The 21,750-nt window shown below is 44.4% G+C and overlaps 1 pseudogene; it reads left to right on the top strand.

The window, feature by feature from the left end:
* The first annotated feature begins 11,060 nt into the window (after nt 1-11,060).
* On the top strand, nt 11,061-11,850 carry LOC126932281 (40S ribosomal protein S20-like; annotated as a pseudogene).
* The last annotated feature ends 9,900 nt before the right edge of the window (nt 11,851-21,750 follow it).

The raw sequence follows: 21,750 nt of genomic DNA, 5'->3' as shown, positions 1-21,750 counted from the left end.
ACTTTGCTGGGTTTGGATGTGCAGGGTTGGAGATGGAATGGGGCAGGGTTGACTGCTTTCCAGAAATAAAGAAGAATTTGAAGTTTTTGATTCGTACTGGAGGAAGAGGACAGGAAGTGATAAAGGAGAGAAAGAAAGAAAAGAAGGCCCAGAAAGATGACAAAGTATCAGGCATGGTAGAAAATGTGTGCCGGGCAGGGTGCAGTGGCTCATGCCTGTAACCCCAGCACTTTGGGAGGCTGAGGTGGGTGGATTACCTGAGGTCAGGAGTTCGAGTCCAGCCTGACCAACATGGAGAAACCCCATCTCTACTAATAATACAAAAATTAGCCAGGCGTGGTGGTGCCCACCTGTAATCCCAGTTTCTCAGGAGACTGAGGCAGGAGAATCACTTGAACCCCGGAGGCAGAGGTTGTGGTGAGCCGAGATTGCATCATTGCACTCCAGCCTGGGCAACAAGAGCAAAACTCTGTCAAAAAAAAAAGAAAGAAAGAAAGAAAGGAAGGAAGGAAGGAAGGAAGGAAGGAAGGAAGGAGGGAGGGAGGGAGGGAGGGAGGGAGGGAAGGAAGGAAGGAAGGAAGGAAGGAAGGAAGGAAGGAAGGAAGGAAGGAAGGAAAGAAAACGTGTACCAAAGTGACTCTTCCCCCGTGACACCCCCTGACACCTTCAGAAAAATCTACGGAACTCAAAAGCATTGGAGTGACCGAGTTCCTGAAGGAAGGGGCCGAGCTGCAAGACAGGGTGACACGGAGAAGGCAGAGGAGGCCAGGAAATGAGGACAATTGCCGGACTGCAAAAATGGCTGAGTTTGAATGCCAGTTCTGTGAGATTCTTGATTATTCACTGAGAAGTCTGCCAAAATTCCATATGACATGAAATGGTAGTGGTGGCGGAGAGGGTTTGGTTTGGGGCATTATTTTCACCTCTTCAGGGAGCAACTGGGATCTGAGAACCCAGCTGTGCTAATTAATGATTAGGGTGCCTTTTCCTCCTTCCAGTCACATTCCTCACTCTTAATTGCTTTCTTCCTTTTTTGTTGTTACCTCGTTATTTTCTTCTTCTGGCCCATTTCTTTTTTTTTCTTTTTTTGAGGTGGAGTCTTGCTCTGTCGTCCAGGCTGGAGTGCAGTGGCGTGATCCCAGCTCACTGCAACCTCTGCCTCTGGTTTCAAGTGATTCTCCTGCCTCAGCCTCCCAAGTAGCTGGGATTACAGGCACCTGCCACCACACCTGGCTAATTTTTGTATTTTTGGTAGAGGTGGGGTTTCTCCATGTTGGCCAGGCTGGTCTCAAACTCCTGACCTCATGATCTGCCCTCCTCAGCCTCCCAAAGTGTTGGGATTATAGGCGTGAGCCACCGTGCCAAGCCTTTTTTTTTTTTTTTTTTTTTTGAGGCAGAGTCTCACTCTGTCTCCCAGGCTCGAGTGCAGTGGTGCGATCTCAGCTCACTGCAACCTGACTGATTTTTGTATTATTAGTAGAGATGAGGTTTCACCATGTTGGTCAGGCTGATCTTGAACTCCTGACCTCAGGTGATCCACCCACCTTGGCCTCCCAAAGTGCTGGGATTACAGGCGTGAGCCACCTCACCCGGCCTGGCTTATTTATTTGATAGTAATACTTCAAATCCATCCCCCAACCATAAAATTACCTTCTGGATAAACATACCTGCATCTACCAATGTGCAACACACAGCCTAGAACTACATGTAGGGCCCCAACTTCGGGATGATGCGACCTCAGCCCCCCACTAAAGATGGGGAGATCGAGCTCAGCCCAGAGGGTTTGTTTCTTTGTTATTTTTTTTTTTTTTTTTTTTTTTTTGAGATGGAGTTTTGCTCGTTTCCCACACTGGAGTGCAATGGTATGATCTCGGCTCACTGCAACCGCTGCCTCCCAGGTTCAAGCAATTCTCCTGCCTCAGCCTCCCGAGCAGTTCGTATTACAGGCACGCACCACCACGCCCAGCTAATTTTTTGTATTTTTAGTAGAAATGAGGTTTCACCATGTTGGCCAGGCTGGTCTTGAACTCCTGACCTCAGGAGATCTGCCCACCTCGGCCTCCCAAAGTTGTTGTTGTTCTTGTTGTTTTCCTCCTCCTTCTTCTCTTCCTTCGTCTTCCTCTTTTTCCTCTTCCTTCCTCCTCTTCATCCTCATCTTGATGTAAGCCACTGAACTAGCCTCTGCTATTTTATCAGTTGATTCTTCTACCACAATTTTTCACAGAAATATTTGATCTAAGAACATCTGCTGCTGTCTGGAACATATTTTTTTTTCTTATACTTGACTTTGCACTTCCTATAGCTGTCAGATAAGCATCGTCTCACAGATTCTGCAACATAGCTCCATATTACTGAACAAACATCAATTATGCTTGTGGCTGGAATCATGTCAATCTGAATGCAAAATGTGCCAGCTGTCTTTCTTGTTAATGGGCATCTTAATTATGTTGGCCTAATTATGCTGATATTGCAAGTAATACTGTTCATTGTTGCTTTAGAAATAAAAGTGATATCATCAAGTGACTTCCAAGGGTTTTCTAGCTGTGCTATCTTTTGCAGATTCAAAATACTAAGATGCAATAATTCTGAGCCACTCCTTGATGTGGACCTGCAATCTACTGGTCTCTCTACATCTGGACCCATCTCCGGAGGCTTCAGCTGCATAGGTCCGTCCCACTTGAGTCCTTGGCTTAATTAATTCTATTGTCATGGCTCTTTTTTATTGAAATAGGTTAGGGACATGTATCTGAGAGGTTTCATTTCAGACCCTCAGTGTGACAAAACTGTCTTCCGTGTTTCTCTCTAAATTTCTGTATTCATGCTGTCTAAAAACCTTAATGACTAGCATACCTGAGACTTGTATTTATGTTTATTTTCTTGGTGATTATTTGAAAAAACAACATAACCTTTTCTTTCCATCTCCTTTTCTCTCTTTCTAAAAAATATTCAATTTGAGAACCAATAATCCTGCTCCTAAAAATTAATCCTAGAGAAAAATTTTGACCAAAAAAAACTAAATGCACAAAATGCTCCTGGAAAACTTTTCTTTAATAACAATAAAAGATACTGTTATCTAAATATTATTGATTATAGTTGTCACCACAAGAGGCACCCAGATTATGGTCTTTGTCAATATTCCTTTTTATTTGCCACAGCGAATGAGGTGATGGTGTTTTTCCCTGAATACCATAACCTGGCAAGACCAGTCGTTGAGCCCAAGGTTATTCCAGGATGTCTAATTGATAAATGAGAGACTGCACATGTTTCACATTAAAAACGTTGACTTTCTTTCGGTTTTCCAGAACTCCATATCCAACACCAGTTCATCACCAGTGGGGATACAGCGGGAGGCTTCTCCTTTTCATGGTAAGACAGGGTTCATATCGGTTATCTGATGACGGGCACCTGACATTCCGGGTTTATTGTGAACACACAGAGCCAGCACATTTTGGCCCCTTCTATAGCTACAACTAGTCTCAGAGAAGGAAGAGCACATGATTTCCAAGGACTGGCCCTTCCAAGAGGATGGAAGAAAAGCAAGTCTTTCGAATGCATCTCAGGCAAACCTCCACCTTTTCTCTATTCCCCTTCCTTCTCTGTCTGCTTTCTTCTTCCTTTCCTTCATAGACCCATAAACAATGTCAATTATAGGGTTAAAGGAGGAAGACAGCAAAAATTTCCAACCTTGATTAGGATTTGCCCTTCCAATACATGCAATGGATTTAACAAATGCTAAAAAATGGCTAAAGCAACAGTGGCCAAGAGAGAAAAATAATATGCACTTGTTAAAAATAATAATTGTAAAGAATCTGACGACATGGAAATGGTATTGGTATAACACCAATGAAAAAGAGCATAATATAAAATTTAGTGGGTACTCTGTTTACTTATGAAAATGAAGATAATGAATAATTTTTAGTAGTGTTACGATTTTTATTTAGTTATTTAATTTAAATATTTAGTACAAAAGAGAAACTATTTTATGGTGTATTCTGTGGGATTTTCAAACAAGTTTTATAGTTAAGAAAAATACCTTTACATCCTTACATACCTCTTATTCCACATAGTAGAATGATACTTAAAAATATCTCCAAAATAACAAAAACTGCAGCGTATAAACCTTATGAAGAATCTGATTTGAAGATACCAACTATAAAAAGAGGTTCTTGAGAACACTGGGGACATTTGACTATGAAATGGGTATAAAATAATATTAAAAGTTATTGTTAACTTTTTAAGGTGTGATAATGTCATGGTTGTTATGCTAAAAAGGGAAGTCCTTACCTGTTAGAGACAGATACACATAAAAAATGATTCTTGAGATGTGCTTTAAAATTTTTAAAAATGTAGAATAGAGCAATGTGAGATAAGATTTTTAAAATGATGATAATCATTGAAGCTGAAACGGGTAATGAGCACATTGATATGTATTATAGTTTTTAATTTTGGGGTATGTTTAAAATTTTCTGAAGAAGAAAAAAGTTATAATACAACTGGCTGCAGTTATGAAAATAAAAGTAAATGAATATCAGGATAATCTTGGGTCTCGGTGTATTAATTCAGGGTAATTCTAGATTTTACTGACACTGAAAAACGAGATTTAGTGGATTCTTTTTCTCTGTGAACTTTACTGTTCGTGATGTTGTTTCACGCATCAGATGCTAGGGACATATTTGTATATACTGGGAAATGCTAAAATTTTCTTGACTTCCTTTTTATGAGTCAAGTTGTTTATCACTAATTGCTCTTTAACTGCCCGTTCAAAACATTAAGATCGAGAATGTAACTCCTGTTTAATTCTAAAGGAATTTTCAGTGACATAAGAAATAAAGAAACACAGGAGAATTAAAGACTTAAAAATTCAGAGATTATACAGAATGAACAAAGAAAGCTCATATTTCCAGGTAGCATTGAGAAAGTGTCTTGGAAACAGGATACCATATTTGTTTCTGAGTTTTCTGGTAACCAAGGCTAAAAGCAAAACACAGATGATACCAGAAAGTAAAATCAGATACATTTACCTGTATTCATAACAAAACTACACTTCTGATGAAACGTATCTCTGATATTATTCTTGGATATTGAGGAACACTAGTATAACCTTTGCTCGCTGTTTTATATAAGACTTAGAGATGCCATGTAAATAAAAGCTTCCTGATTTCATTCTCTATGAAGCTTAAAAATACATCGTTAATTGTAAATCAGTAGTATTGGCTCCATGGAAGGTTAAAAAAATATGGTTCAGGCATTTTGTTTTCTGAAGATCTAAGTAAAGTGAATAACATCAAAGAATGGTCAAGCCATGTGTCCCTAGCTAGTCTGTCTGGCACCTTCAGGATCTGGTGAAACCTGGGCAAGGACTGGAGGAGCAGAGCTGCCCTCTCTCCCAGACTCTCCTATGCCCACACTGACCATTGATCCCCACATTATACTTTGGAAAAACACCAATTCAGTTACACATTCCCAGGGACCCTACCAGAAAGGTTTCAAAGTCAAGTACTGAGATGTGATGGACTAAACAATGTTAAATCAGTTTTCTTTCTTTTTTCTTTTTTTTTTCTTTTTTTTTGCTGCAGGACACTTACAGTTTTGAACACACCAGGTTTTAACTTGAATGTGCGAGAGGCGTAGAGTGTATGATTTCTCCAGTTTGGTTGACCACGGAATCCCTCTTTCTCCCCTGCTTTTAAAAAAATGTGGCATGTTTTATTATCTCTTTCCTTTCAACACATTATTTAGGAAACCCTGGACTATGGAATCGGCTGAAATGAGAGCCATGAGCTTTATATAACACTGAAAGCACCATGGTTCTCTTTCTGTCATTCAGAGCCAAACTTGCAGACTCCCAGATTAATATGGTGGCTCATAGCAGGTGCCTGATTGCCTGATTCATCCTCTCCCATCCTCCCATTAAAACACCATTGAAGGCACATGCAAAATTGCAAAATTGCAACTGCACCAGAAGCTAAGAATACCAATTAATGCTTGGCCACAGTCTAGGAAGGATTTCTGCCAATAGCAGTGCAGATGAGGACAGATTGAGAAACTCTCATTAGCTGATGCACAATGCGGCTTTGAGGCAGAGCACCAAGGTCAGAAAAGAGGGAGTCAAGCCCATCGCAGAGGTGCCCCGCAAGTGCCCAGGAGAAGCTGAGTACCAAACTCCAAGTAAGATGGAGTTGCATCCCAAGACAAAGAGGGCCACTTCTTTAACCCCAACCACAACAGTCCTGCTAATCTGTACATCTTAAAGAGTGCAACCCCCAAAGCGAAGCCATCAGAGGTCCTGGGTCATTAAAATACTTTTCTATTCCAGGCAGAAGGGGCAAGAGGAAACCCCACATTGATAAACACCAGAAATGTGGCTAATGGTCCTCCCTCCTGCTAAGGATCTGAGAAGAGAATTCTGTCAGCAACAGAGTGAACAGTGAGGGGATCGTGGGGCATGTGCTAGACATTTCTATAGCCCAGCTCAATGTGTTAGGTGACTACAGTGTGATTCTAAATGTGGTCTAGGGATATCATTTTAGCAGATATGAAGTCAGTCAAGAGATGTCAGGTTTTGGACAGATGGTGAAGAATCTTATAACTTAGAGATAATATTAGTACAATTAAAAATAGAATATGTGTCTTCCAAATTATAGAAAGAAAATAAAATGTAGTCTATAGAGCAAAAGACAGAAAATAACAGAAAAATCAAACATCCATTAAAAAGATACAGAGCAGAAAAATAAGATGGCAAAAGTAACAGCAAACATTTTTTGAGAAAACAGACAAAAAAACAGTTAAAGTCTCTCTTTCAGAGACTCTAAGTCTGGATTGAAAGAGAAATGTAAGTGTGTGTCATTGATATGAGACTCACCAAAAACAAAAGGAAAAAATAGATTTTTTTTCTTTTCTTTTCTTTCTTTTTTTTTTTTTTTGAAACAGAGCGTCACTCTGTCTGTCGCCGAGCCTGGAGTGCTGTGGCATAATCTTGGCTCACTGCAACCTCCACCTCCCAGGTTCAAGTGATTCTCATGCCTCAGTCTCCCGAATATCTGGGATTACAGGCTCATGCCACTATGCCTGGCTAATTTTTGTATTTTTAGTAGAAACGTGGTTTCACCATGTTGGCCAGGCTTGTCTCAAACTCCTGGCCTCAAGTGATCTGCCCATCTCAGTTTCCCAAAGTGCTGGGATTACAGGCATGAGCCACTGTGTCTGGCCCCAAAATAGATTATTTTAAAAGATGAACAAAGACATGTTAGACATACATAAGTAAAATAAATCAGGAGTTTAAAATATGACATCAGACAAAACAATATGCAAGAGAAAATAAACAGAAAAGATTGTTTCATGTTAGTAAAAATATAGTCATGATGAAATTACAACATTCATGAATCTTCATGTGCCAAATTATACAGCACTGACATCTCTAAAGCAGATACAGTTTAAAATCTCAGAAGAAATTCACACACAAAAAAATTTTATGGTAGGAGATTTTAATAGACCAAAAGTTTTCCTTTGCAAGTCAAGGAATGTATAGAAGACTTTAAGAAGCATAGAAAATTTGGATAATAAAATAATATGGCCAATTAGGGCATAACCTAAAAACAAATTTAGAGCCTCAAAACAATAAAAAATGTACCTTCTTTCAAGCAACTAAGGAATATTTTCAAAAGTGACTATTAGAGGATAAGAACATCTAGTATTACAAAAAAATGGCCTTGTTGTATAGGATGTTTTATAAACCTTGCAATTAAATTACAAATTATAGCTAAAATTTAAGCAAACCAAAGCAACAATAATTTGCAAAACTTTAAACACATTCCTAAACAATTCTGACAAGGAAGAAGAGCTTAATTCCTGAAAAATGCTAGAGCTCTAAATTTCTGTTGCAATTTCAGTGCCCCGAGACCATTTAATTCCATCCTTGAAGTGGGACAGTGCATTCGTGAAAATCATGTTTTCAGGGACTCAGAAGCAGCAACGGGAAATGCTGAAATGAAAGCTTGTGTGCAAAAACAGACTGTGAAACAATATGGAGCGTATACGTCTAATATTTTTTTAAAGGAAATGAACCACATTGTCAACAGATACTCTGTGAGGCAAAATTATAAGTGATTTTAATTTGCTTCTTTCTATTTTGTGTTATTTTTAAATTTGGGGCCATAAATATGTAGTTATACAATAAAGAAACAATAAATGTGTTTTAAGAAAAATATTAAAAATTATAATTAAGTCCTCGAATGCACCAGGTCTACCTGGGATACCAGGTGCCATGGCTTGGGTGGGGATCAGCTGCCCTATCACTCCAACCATGGAGCCCAGAGCCTGCTCAGGTGTGTCTTGTCGGGTGTCTAGTTCAGGTGCAACCTGCTTGCCCCTTGAGGGCCCATCTTCTGCTCATTAGTTACTTGTACTGTCATCAGTCTGTGACTTTGAAGACTCTTTCCTTCTTAGCAATTCAGACAAAATTAGCATTTCTCTTCTTCCAAACTTGTGTCTGGACTGAAACCAAATTAACCTGTGAAGATTTGCAAACAAAGGCCCTTTGTTTGGAAACTACCCTGGGTGAACTTTTTTTCTTTTATAGACAGGAACTCATTCTGTTGCCCAGGCTGGTCTTGAATTCTGGGCTCATATGATCCCACCTCAGCCTCCTGAGTAGCTGGGATTACAGGCATGAGCCATTGCACACAGCATGATGCTTCAACAGCTCCCAAGGATGTTTCATTGGAGAATCCTGCCGTCTCTCTCTGCCTCCCCACTCCACCCACAATAATGTGAATGGTGCTGGGGTAGAAAGGCCCTGAGTGCAGGCCTGGCATGGTGACTCATGCCTGTCATTCCAGCACTTTGGCAGGCCAAGGCCGGTGGATTGCTTGAGGTCAGGAGTTTGAGACCAGTCTGACCAACATGGTGAAACCCCATCTCTACTAAAAATACAAAAACAACAGCAACAACAAAAAGTTAGCTGGGTGTGGTGGTGGGTGCCTGTAATCCCAGCTACTTGGGAGGCTGAGGCAGAAGAATCACTTGAACCCAGGAGGTGAAGGTTGCAGTGAGCCAAGATCATGCCACTGCACTGCAGCCTGAGTGACAGCGTGAGACTGTGTCTCAAAAAAAAAAAAAAAAAAAAAGGCCCTGGGTGCAGAGTGCAGGAATAAGGATGACGCTCGGGAATGAAGTCACATTCTCCACCCCGTCAACTAAATTAAGTGATAAGCAGGAGAGAGGAGAGCCTTGCACATGCAGGAAGAGCCTGAGAACAAGAGCACCTGAAGTTCGAAGACCACGAGCATGAAAAGCAGGGGGCACGACGAAGCTGGGGGGATGTGGTGTCTCACCAGATGGGGTTTTGGGTCTGTGCAAATGATACGGTCCTTTGACTTAGGGGCAATGAGAACCTACTGAAACATTTTAAACAAAAGGTGAGATGATTGGACAATGTTAGAAAAATTAACATATCGGCCGGGCGCGGTGGCTCAAGCCTGTAATCCCAGCACTTTGGGAGGCCGAGATGGGCGGATCACAAGGTCAGGAGATCGAGACCATCCTGGCTAACACGGCGAAACCCCGTCTCTACTAAAAACACAAAAAAAATTAGCCGGGCGAGGTGGCGGCATCTGTGGTCCCAGCTACTCGGGAGGCTGAAGCAGGAGAATGGCGGGAACCCGGGAGGCAGAGCTTGCAGTGAGCTGAGATCTGGCCACTGCACTCCAGCCTGGGCGACAGAGCGAGACTCGGTCTCAAAAAAAAAAAAAAGGAAAAAAAAAAGAAAAATTAACATATCATCCTGGCTAACACAGTGAAACTCTGTCTCTACTAAAAATACAAAAAATTAGCTGGGCGTGGTGGTGGGTGCCTCTAGTCCCAGCTACTCTGGAGGTTGAGGCAGGAGAATGGCGTAAACCCAGGAGGTGGAGGCTGCAGTGAGACGAGATCACCACACTGCACTCCAGCCTGAGTGACAGAGCGAGACTCCGTCTCAAAAAAAGAACAAAAGAAGAAAAGAAAAATGAAAAATGAACATAGCTGCAGAAGGGATAGCAAATGAGATGTAGAGGGGATGAGACTGGAAATGGAGCTGCCAGCGAGGGCACCTGATGGAGTGGTGAAGGTGGCATTAAAGTAAAGTGGCATTAAAGAAAAGTGAACAGATCTAGAAGATAAAGATCACGCAGTACATCTCAACTGGAGGTGATTGAATCCTCCAGATTCTGGAGAACTTTCTGGTTGTCACAGAGAGAAGTGCTACTGGCACTTGGTGGGTAGAGGCCAGGGGAGCTGTTCAACACCCCCGCAATGCACAGACCATCCCCGCCAATGATCAGGACCAAAATCACAATGGTGTTGCCCATGCGGACCCCTGGAGGGGGAAACTGGATGCCAGGACAGTCCCATTGCCTGGCATGTGTAGAGGGTCAGTGATGATGCTGGTCACTGCCAGAGAAGACCAAGTGTGCAAGGAAGGCCACGGGATATGAGTGTCTCTGCTTTTACTGTCATAAAAGCAAGCCTGGGGAAAAACGGCGAAATTGGAAGATGTTGATAAGAGATGTTTTAATAAAGACACAAAGTACATTATGAAAAAAAGCGAGCCAGAACTCCTTACACAGGACTTTCCTACTCTGGTGTTATGGCTAGGTGCTGTGTGTATTACAAGTGCACTCTGGAGGGAGGGGCACTGGGGACCTGCAGGGGGCTGGACTCAGCTGGGAAACCCCCAAGGCAGTGGACCTGGTATTCCAGGAGCTCCTGTGGAGAGCCCTATGGGGCTGTTTGCACAGCAGACTAAGGGCCTTCAGGGAAGGCCGGGGAGCCAGGGGATATCCCCTTAGTCCAGGGCCCAGAGGGGAAGTGCTGTTTTGAGCACAGTCCACCCCTCAGCTTAGCCAGAGTCCTGCCCCTGGGACTTGGCCTGCATCCTGAGGAGAGGTGAGTGCAGGACAGGCTCTCTCCTGGAGATCCTTGAACCCCCAAAGCTGAGGTGGGCGCTTTTTGTTTGTGTGAAAGCACAGATTATGCCAATTGATCCTGCCAGGCCCTTAAGGGAGGGACTGAGTTTACTGATCATGACATCCCCAGAGCCCCCAACAGGGCATTGTCCTGTTAAGGGCTGGCTGCATGGCTCAGAGGCACAGAGCCCTGGTCTGGTGTCTGTGAAGTCTGCAGGGATGGAGGACATTGCCTTACAGGAGGTCTCAGGCCCCGGCACTGGCAGCCTCGACCCAGGCACTGCAGGCATTGGCAAAGAGCAGTGCACCTCCGGGACCTCCTGCAGCAACAGCAGCTTCCAGACTCTGCCCCAGTGACAGCTCACAGCACCCGTCCCAGGAGGAAGGCAGGGAGACAGCAGGTGTAGGTGACACTGAGGCTATGTTGTTCTCTACCACTGCTGAGACAGCCCTCTTGAAACAGTCGCTGATCTGCACGCTCCTGCTCCTGACTCACCACTGTTCGCTCTGGCCCAGGAATAAGTCAGCCAGGAAGCCGCGCAGCAGTCGTGGTTTTTAAGGATACCGGAAAAACACCCGTGGAGCTGGAGGTGGCAATTCACCCAGTTCGAATCACTCTAACAAGCCGCAATGTAAAATCCCTGGAAAAGGTGTGTGCTGACTTGCTGGGAGGAGCAAAGGAAAAGAACCTGAAAGTGAAAGGACCAGTTAGGATGCCTACCAAGACTTCGAGAATCGCTACAAGAAAAACTCCTTGTGGTGAAGGTTCTACGACACGGGATGGTTTCCAGATGAGAATCCACAAGCGACTCACTGACTTGCACAGTCCTGCTGAGGTTGTCAGGCGATGACTTCCATCAGTACTGAGCCAGGAGTTGAGGTGGAAGTCACCATTGCAGTTGCTTAAGTCAACTATTTTAGTAAATTAATTACTAGCTGTTAAAAAAAAAAAAAGGAAAAGGAAATAGAGAGACTTCACAACAAGCAAATGGAGTTCCCAGAATAGCAGGTGTAGACAGTAGCCTAGGAGCACTGTGTGTGACCGTTCAACTATTATCTTGACCCTGGTTTCCCTACAGTCATGTGGCCCAAACACACGGATCATACCAAAATCACCAGTTAGTCATGTTTCTAAGACACAATCTCTCCATCCAATAAATTGCAGCCTTTTCATAAGGCTGAGATGGTGCCTATTCGCAATAAGAAATTAAGGTTCATTGAATAGGTCCAGTGCTTCTTGGCCCTTCACCTGAGCCCAGATGACCTCTGTCCTGTGTCTGTCTGTCCTGATGGCCACTGTCCATTTCTGTCTTTCCCAAAGGCCACTGTCTCATGTCTCTCTGTCTGTCCAGACAGCCACTGTCCTGTGTCTCTCTGGCCCTAGGGTCACTGTCCCATTTCTCTCTGTCTGTCCTGATGGCAGCTGTCCTGTGTCTCTCTGTCTGTCCCGACAGCCACAGCCCCATGTCTGTCTATCCCGATGGCTGCTGCCCCATGTATGTCTGTCTGGACAGCCACTGTCCCGTTTCACTCTGTCTGTCCCGACAGCTACAGCCCTGTGTCTCCCTGTCTGTCTGGACGGCCACTATCCCTTTTCTCTCTGTCTGTCCCAATAGCCACTGTCCTGTGTTTCTCTGTCTGTCCCAATGGCTGCTGCCCCGTGTCTCTCTGTCTGTCTGGACGGCCACTATCCCATGTCTCTCTGTCTGTCCCGGCGGCCACTGTCCCGTGTCTTTCTGTCTGTCCCAATGGCTGCTGCCCCGTGTCTCTCTGTCTGTCTGGACGGCCACTATCCCATGTCTCTCTGTCTGTCCCGGCGGCCACTGTCCCGTGTCTTTCTGTCTGTCCCAGTGGCTGCTGTTCCACGTCTCTCTGTCTGTCTGGACGGCCACTGCCCCGTGTCTTTCTGTCTGTCCCAATGGCTGCTGCCCCGTGTCTCTCTGTCTGTCTGGATGGCCACTGCCCCGTGTCTTTCTGTCTGTCCCAATGGCTGCTGTTCCATGTCTCTGCCTGGCTCAGTGGCCTTCATCTTCCGCTCATTCACATCCTGCCTGTGCTTCCAACAATATGGACATGAGCAAGGAATCGATCCTCCATGGCTTAAGCCAGGAAAGCAAACTCCACGACAGATTCCAAATTCATTCATTTATCAATCGAGAAAACAGGAAGCACCTATAACGTCTTTGGGGAACTTTAGCCCAACGAGGGGGAGAGGAAGCAAAACATGGACTTAGGATGAGGCATCATGCGGGTTTGGGTGCAGCAAACCCAGGGCGTCAACAGAAAACCTAGAGGGGAAGGATCTAAACAGAGTCTGAGAGGACACCTCAGAGTTATCCAGGCAGACGGGGAGGAGCATGGCATTCCAAATAAAGGGAGCAACCATTGCAAAACAAATCTCCTTGGGGAGATGCTGGCACCACAGCCAGTCCTGTTTCACACCCACTGGGGGTGCACTGTCTGCTTCAGAGATTTCCTTCTAGTTGAAGGTAGCTCGATGGACGTAGTGCTCCTGGCCTCTGGAGGCTTTCAGTGGAGGTGGGGGATTGATCTGATGGGCAAGTTGGGAGGGAACTCACAGGCAGGGAACTCATGCCTGCCCTTTTATGAAGGACAGAGCGCGGGTCCCCCCAGACCCACTGCCCCCGTGGAGACATGTGCTGCCTGCGCTGTCCAGCTGCCAGGGGCTGCAGGCACAGGTCCGTTCTCCTGGGGTCTGGTGTCAGGAAGCCCGTGGTGGCTGCAGGCTCTGCAATCAGCTTCGGCAGCACTAGGGCCTGCATCTGATCTTCATCGGCTCCTCCTTGGTCTCTGTCAGTTGTTCCAAACTCAGGGTGCAATTTCCTGGGATCTCCAAATCCTAACCCCATTAGAGGCTGCTGAGATGGCTGGGCCCCTTTCCCACTTCCCCGCATCGTGAGCGGAGCACCTACTGTGCAGCTGAGAGGGAAGCTCTGTTTGCCCCATGTCTTCATTTTCCAGGTGAAGGAGCTGAAGCTCAGAGTCACACACTCCACAGGGATCAAGATCCTGCAAAAAGGCCTGCATATGGGCATGTGACCCATGCAGTCACACAGGGACCCATCCTCAGAAGGGCCCTTCTTGGTTTAAGGATCTGCTGCTATCATCTCTAAATTCTTAGTCATTTTTGAACAAGAGGCCCTGCGTTTTCTTTTTTGCACCAGGCCCTGCAAATCACGTGGTTGGTCCTGGGAGCAGAAACAGAATCAGAACTCAGGCCCCCTGACTAAGGCCAGTGCCTTTTTCCACCACCCCACGCTGGTCGCTGAATGCTGGTGAAGCTGAACTGCAACGTGTCCAGACCATACTATTCAAAGCTAAACCAGAGGCCTGAGTGACACCTTTCCCAGCCTGAAAGCCCCTGATGAATGACATCATCAGATTTCCTGGTTGCTGTAACATTCCACCCCCAAACGAGAGAGCTGCTGCATTTTTTCCTAGTAAAAATCACCTCCTGGGGCACTTGGTCATCATCCTATCTGGGGCTGCGAGCAGCCAGTCTCAGAATCACCCAGAAGTCAAAGTGGCCTCAAGGCTTGGAGAGAAAATAAGGTCAGGAGAGCTCAGGAAGGTTTAGGAAAAATACAGGGGGCAGAGAGAACCTACGTAAGCACAGAGAGCACTGCTGAAATTGAGAGATATTTACAAACCTAAAAAAGAGCCAAAACCCCCCTCTGTGCCAGCTTTATTCTACATCCCTCTCAAGAAAACTATGGTGCACGTCTCTTTTCAAAGATACACCATAAAGAGAAGTATGTTTCTTTTTATTCCAATGACAGTGCTTCCTAGCTGCAATTGTTAATCTGCAGCAAATTATGAGAAAAAGGGTGCCTTAAGCAGAGCAGAGATTGCCACAATGGATGGTTTTTCCTGACATGTTTGTCTGTGCGCGTTTCCTGAGATTCCCATTTTCTAATACCTTGTACTCTAAGTGTATTCTCGTTGCATTATTACATTGTGAGTCATCATGTTTCTCACTGCAGTGGGACTCCCTCCTCCGTCAGCCCAGACCCCCCAAGCTCCCAGAGTAACTCAGAGAAGGAGAGGGCAGGCTGGTTCCCAGGGGCCCAGGGAAGCACGTCGGTCTGTGCAGCCTTGTGTTCACACATCCCAGGTGTGGGCTTCTGGCCCAGGAAACAAGATTTTCTTCCACAGTTTGGAAACCACAATTGTATAATACCTGCTTCTTTATTTACATTCAACTGGTTTAACCATTTGAGGAGTAAGTCAATGAAAATGTTTAACAGTTTAAAAACATACAGTCAATAATTTTAGAATAAAATGTTCAGGAAAAAAATGGTAAGGTTTTAAACAGTTCATGTTCTGTATCACCCTTTGGAAGATTCAGGTTTGCCTAAATTTTGTATTAACAGGACAGCTGCCTTCTAAACAGGGAGAGGCAGAGTTCTATAGCCTAAAGGGGTGGGAGCACAGCCCAGGTCTTCCATGTTCACATGGACCTGAGAGAGAGCAGTAGAAACTCAGTGATTCAATTGCTTGGTGGGTTAATGCCATTTCCCCTGAGGAGACCTTGCTAGATCCTTTTTAGGACTCAGAGGAAAATAAGAAACATTGTCTGATGTCTACCCATTCCTTTCCAATTCTGTTTCAATGTTAGAGTTTTCTTTTGCTAACATTTAATCTCTATAGAGGGTCAGCTACTTATGCAACAATGTTTCATTTCCATGGAACCACCTGTTTTCTGAAGACATGGGGGTTCCCAAAGCAAACTATTGACATGGGATTTTGCAGTCCTTCCTCCCAAATTACCAGGAAGCCAGGGCTCACGTGCGTGGGTGTCAGAGCTGACAACCGGCCTTGTCAGCGTCCATCTCTTCCTCCACTCCCTCTCAAGAAATTAAGTCCCTGCTGCTGGACAGCGTCTTGCTAACAGCTCTCAGGTTGCCCCACCTCTCAGAGCCTGTCCAGGCATCTTAGCAGGATTTGCTTCCAGCCTGTCACGCTCTAGACTCGTGACAGCTGTCCGCTGACTAGATGACATTCCGATAAAGGGCAGGAAGGCAGAGCGATGTCTGTTCTGGGGCGTGTGCCAGCCACAGGGTGCAGGACAGTGGTGACGCGCCTTTCCTCAAAACCACAAGCCCATGTCCTGTGCGGCGTCCTCATGCGAGATGTTCCACAGAGCCGCTTTGTGGTTCTCAGTACACTCAGAGCACTCACTCTGGCTTTCAGCAGCACGAAACAGATGCCTGAATGGGCGTGGTGGCTCAGGCCTGTAATCCCATCACTTTGGGAGACTGAGGCAGGTGTATTACCTGAGGTTAGGAGTTCAAGACCAGCCTGACCAACATGGTAAAACCCTGTCTCTACAAAAATATAAAAATTAACTGGGCATGGTGGTGCGTGCCTGTAATCCCAGCTACTTGGGAGGCTGAGGCAGCAGAATCACTTGAACCTGGAAGACAGAAGTTGCAGTGACCCAAGATTGCACTCCAGCCTGGTGACAGAGCAAGACTCCATTTCAAACAAAACAAAAGAAACAAACAAACCCAAGAATGAATGAAGCATTTGGGACATTACGCGATAGGAGCTGAGGCTTGGGGGCAGGCACCGTGCTGCATGCCATCCCACTGTTAGTATCTTAATTTAAAGACAGGGACACAAGTTTAGGGAACAAAAGCAAATTAGGCGAGGTCTGACTCCAGGACCTGAGGCTCATCCTCTGTCTGTGACTCTAATCCCCAAATTGCTTTCCACTGTCAGGAGCCCACAATCTCAGTAATGAAACTTCCTGTACCACTGGCTTCGTTTTTTTTTTTTTTTTTTTTTCTTAAATTAGATGGTGTCTTGCTCTGTCACCCAGTCTGGAGTGCAGTGGCACCATCTCGGCTCACTGCAACCTCTGTCTCTGGGGTTCAAGTGATTCTCCTGCCTCAGCCTTCTGAGTAGCTGGGACTGCAGGTGTCCGCCATCATGCCTGGCTAATTTTTGTATTTTTAGTAGAGATGGTGTTTCACCATATTGGCCAGGCTTGTCTCAAACTCCTGACCTTGTGATCCGCCCACCTCGGCCTCCCAAAGTGCTGGGATTACAGGCATGAGCCACTGTGCCCGGCCACCACTGGCTTCTTATGTCAATGCTTCTTGTGCCAAAACTCAGGTGACTGGAGAAGGGAGGAGCCACACAGGCTTCTCCAAGTACATGACCTGTCCATGGACTGAGATGTGGCTTCCAGCCTCTGTGGCTGTCTTTTCTTTTATCCATATTCTCATATCTCCCATTCTAGTGTTGTCTCTTATCAACCTGACTGAGTGACATGAAAGGGCACAGCTTCAACTGTGACTCAGGGGAGCAAGGGACAAAGGAGAAAGGAGGCTGGGGACCTGACATCTGTCTTTGGTGTTTCCCACTCCCCACTGCTGCCTTGTCGCTGTAGATTCATTTGCCATCCTGAGGTCACTGCGATCCTGGTCTGTCTGAAAGTGTGCTTCACTAGGGGTAGCACTTCCACTGTTGGGCATGAATTGCATGAAGGAGGCTCAGCCAGCCTTTCAGAATAACCTCCTTCCAGCCAGGAGTGATACAAGTGTGGGCATTAGGCATTCATCGGTTCTCGAAGGGTTAGGTCCGCTGGTGGTGGTGTGGAAGGAAGGCACCCCTAACAAGGGAGGTGGCCAGGGAGGGCAGAGTCCCCTGCAAGAAGTTGCTTCTCTAGCCATATTTCTGGGGTTGTGGTTAAAGCTCAGTGAGCCAGAGCCTTACCAAGGAGGCTGATGGCCTTGGTCACAGCCAGGGTGACATCCCAGGCAGGTCACTGACCTCAGAGCTGCTCCTCAGATGTTTAGGTCAGGCTCTCAATCAAGCAGGGAATTCTGAATTGAACCTCTCTTGGGAAATTACTGGCACTAGCTAAACCCACAGAAGTGTGTGTGTGTGTGTGTGTGTGTGTGTGTGTGTGTGTGACACATACATGGACATTGAAAAATAGTAATAAAAAAGCACCTGGGTACCCACTGTCAGGACAAAAAGTAGCTATTACCAGTACCACAAGGCTCCCTGGTGCCTGTCTCCAGCAACTTTCTCCTTTTTCTGACTTTGAGGTTAAATGTCTATGTGTCAATGTGTTGTTTAAGAATCGATCAACGTAGATAGATGATAGATAGATAGATGATAGATAGATAGATGATAGATAGATAGATGATAGATAGATAGATAGAAGATAGATAGATAGATAGATAGATAGATAGATAGATAGATAGATTCCTAAACAACATAATATTAAGTTTAGGAAAACTGAGTAATAAGCGCAAATTGAGCTGTATAAAAAAATAGACTATGCCACCACTAGAAAATGCAGATTCCCAGTAAAATAAGCAGAATGATGTCTGGGTCTCAGTCAGCCTTCAGCTTTCCTGAGAATTTACAAGGCCTCTTCTGGGGGATTCAGAAGAAAGATGTTGAATTAATTCTGAGAGCCCTAGGGACCACCCCAGTGAAAACATAAGTAGGGTGGCAGAGCAGCCAGGCTGTGGACCACCAGCAGAAATGTGGTCAGAGGGTGTGGATGGGTCAGTGTTTGCTGGTTCACCTCCTGCTGCAAGAAGGTGGTCAAGTCTAATATTTTTATAGGGTAATACAAGACCCAGGGACCAGGATATTGAGAGAAGAGAAGGAGCTTCATCAACACACAGGCAAGGCAGCTGTGTTAGCCCAGGCTGGCCCAGGCACTCTGTCCTTGGGTTGAAAGACACGAACAATAATGGCGGCTGTGACCTGGGGCTCATGCCCCTAATGGATCTGTCTCAAGAGTTGCATGAGGGCTGGGTGCAGTGGCTCACGCCCATAGCACTAGCTACTTGAGAGGCTGAGGCCAAAGGATTGCCTAAGCCCAGGGGTTTGAGGCTGCAGTGAACCATGATTGTACCACTGAACTCCAGCCTGGGCAACAGAATAAGATTCCATCTCAAATAAATAATAAAAAAAACCAATAATTTTTAAGAGAGTCACATGGGTCTAATCTAAATGTGCTGTCTTCCATCAGTGTACATGGATGGTCCTGGATTCATCTCCAGTTCCAGAGGTTCCTAGAGATGCCTGTTCCTGTGCCTTTTGAGATCAGATTGTTTCTCAGCTTCTTCCTACCAAGTGAAAGTCAATGTTCTAAGGTGCTCTCAGGTCAGTCATTGCCATAACCATCTGCTTTCTGCTTTCCAATTCTTCAAATGTTGTCACTGTCATCTCCTCTCCTGCCCTGCCTCTCTGGGTCTCTCTCTCTCATTACTTTAGTGAAGTTTAACTGAATATTGTTCTGGAGGGAACAAAATTAGACATGCATAGTTGATCCTCCACCCTCTTTGATTATTCTTTTCAACTGTGGTTGTTGAATCAGGTGGCAAGGAGCCTATTTTAGTTCATTTTCATGCTGCTATAAAAGACTGGGTAATTTATAAAGAAAAGAGGTCTAATTTATTTACAGTTCGGCATGGCTGGGGAGGCCTCAGGAAACTTACAATCATGGCAGAAGTGGAAGCAGGCATGTCTTACACGGTGGCAGGCAAGAGAGACCGTGTGGAGGAGGAACTGTCATACACTTATTAAACCATTGGATATCACGAGAACTTACTGTCATGAGAACAGCATAGGGGAAACTGCCTCCATGATCCAATCACCTCCCTCCTTGGACATGTGGAGATTACAGTTTGAGATGAGATTTGGGAGGGAACACAGAGCCAAAGCACATCAGAGCCCTTTTGGCTGAAAGTCTTCCACAGGGGTCCACACACCCATGCAGCATGAGAAGAGTTTGTTTCCAACAGGAACCAGCCCCAAGTAGTTTACAGAGTCATTTTTCAGCCTTTCAGTTTCTAAATGAATGTCCCTTGAAAATATTCTTGCGATGGATGTGATGTTCCCCTTTCCCACTTCCCTCCCCACAGTCACCCTTCACCCACTTCACCCTTCTCTTTTCTTATAGGGACACTAGTCACATTTAATTGGGGCCCACTCTAATGACCTCATTTAAACTTACTTATCTCTGCAAAGACCCCCTGACCTACCTCCAGGACTCCTTACAAAAGGACCTTTCAACATTGCTATTGACTGAAAAAATAAACAGTGCTAATGACTAGATAACAAATTATTTTACAAGCCATTCAGTAATTTCTAAATGTTTGCTTTTAAAAAATTAGTTGACCAATCATTAAAAAATTTTTTTGATGAAAGAGCACTACATGTGTTTGGACATAACTCAGAAACAGTTCAGAGAATTGAGTGACACTGATTTACAAAAAAAAAAAAAAAAAAAATTCTTATACTTCCAACTGTTTGTTTATGTGTAAAGGGCAAGATTCTCAGGGCTATAGAAAAGAAAAATAAGCATAGTTTTTTGCAGAATTTCAACTGATTCTAGCAGTGGAATATTTATGCTTAGACACATGAACTACTTGAAAAATAAAGCAGCTCTATCCACCTAATTAAGAGATAAATTTTTGATAACACTTCCTCTTTATGTGTAATATTTGTCCATCAAAATGTAAAATCCATTTGTGTTTTTGATCAATTATGTGCTGCTAGTGTGATGATAATGTGATCCAGAGGAAATTTTTAGCACCTAAATTCTTATGGTCACAGGATATTGACATATTTCAGTTCCTGCCCATGAACACATTTGTTTCTGATCCAGAGATGTATAATCAATAAAATACTTTCAAGCATAATATGCTTTACATTGGATTAAATTCTGTGGGAATGAAAATGTGAGTTCAAGGAGAGAAGGAGGGAAGTAAAATTTCCAGTAGCTCAGGAAGAGCTTGTCGGTGCTGGTTCTGTTTTAATGGATGCCAGTACTTGTCCAATTACTATGCTATTTAGAGTCCACTGGATAATTTCAAAGAGTGATGCTGCTATTTTGTTTCTAAGTGTCAGTGCAGTTGACCCTGAACGACTCAGGAGTTGGGAAGCTGACCCCAGTGCAGTCGAAAATCCATATACTACTTTTGACTCCTCATAAACATTTTTTTAAAAACAGAACAAAAACCTCTATGAACATACACACAAAAATCCTCAACAAAATACTAGCAAGCTCAATCCAACAACACATTATTGTATGGCAGGGCCAAGTCAGCTTTTTTCCCAGGAATGCAAGGTGTAGCAATGCAAGAAAATTAATCAATGTAATATACACAGAAATAGAATGAAGGTGAAAAACCATTTGATCATCTCAATTGATGCAGAACAACCACTTAACAAAATCCATTTTTCTTTAATGATAAAAACACTCAGCAAAATAGGAACGGCCAGGAACTTTCTCATCATGATGAAGGACTGTAGGTAAAACCCACAGCTAATGTCCTACTCAATGGTGAAAGACTGAAATCTTTCCCATTAAATTCCAGAAGAAGACAAGGATGTCTGCTTTCACTGCTTCTCTTCAAGATTTCCTGCAAGTCCTAGCCACAGGAATTAGTTAAGAAAATAAAATAAAAGACATGCAAATTGGAAATGAATAAGTAAAACTGTTTGCAGATGAAATGATTCTAATATATGGACCATCTAGAAAAATACACACACACACACAAATGATTAGAGCTAAAAGGAATTTAGAGACGGTACAGAGTATAAGAGCAGCATGCAAAACTCAGACATGTGGGCCTTAAACGTAAACACATGTGTTTCTATCAGAGTGGCGGGGAGAGTTCACACGCAGAAACACAAAGGAGAAAGCAATGACAAGACAGAGTGGAGAGACATGTGGCCACAAGCCAAGGAATGCCAATAGCTGCCAAAAGCTTGGAGGCAAGGAAAGATCATCCAATTGAACAGGGGT

The sequence above is a fragment of the Macaca thibetana genome, chromosome 12 (assembly GCF_024542745.1).
Source record: "Macaca thibetana thibetana isolate TM-01 chromosome 12, ASM2454274v1, whole genome shotgun sequence".
Lineage (NCBI taxonomy): Eukaryota > Metazoa > Chordata > Mammalia > Primates > Cercopithecidae > Macaca > Macaca thibetana.
Note: the sequence above shows the minus strand (reverse complement) of the source record. Positions and strands in the feature narration are given on the sequence as shown.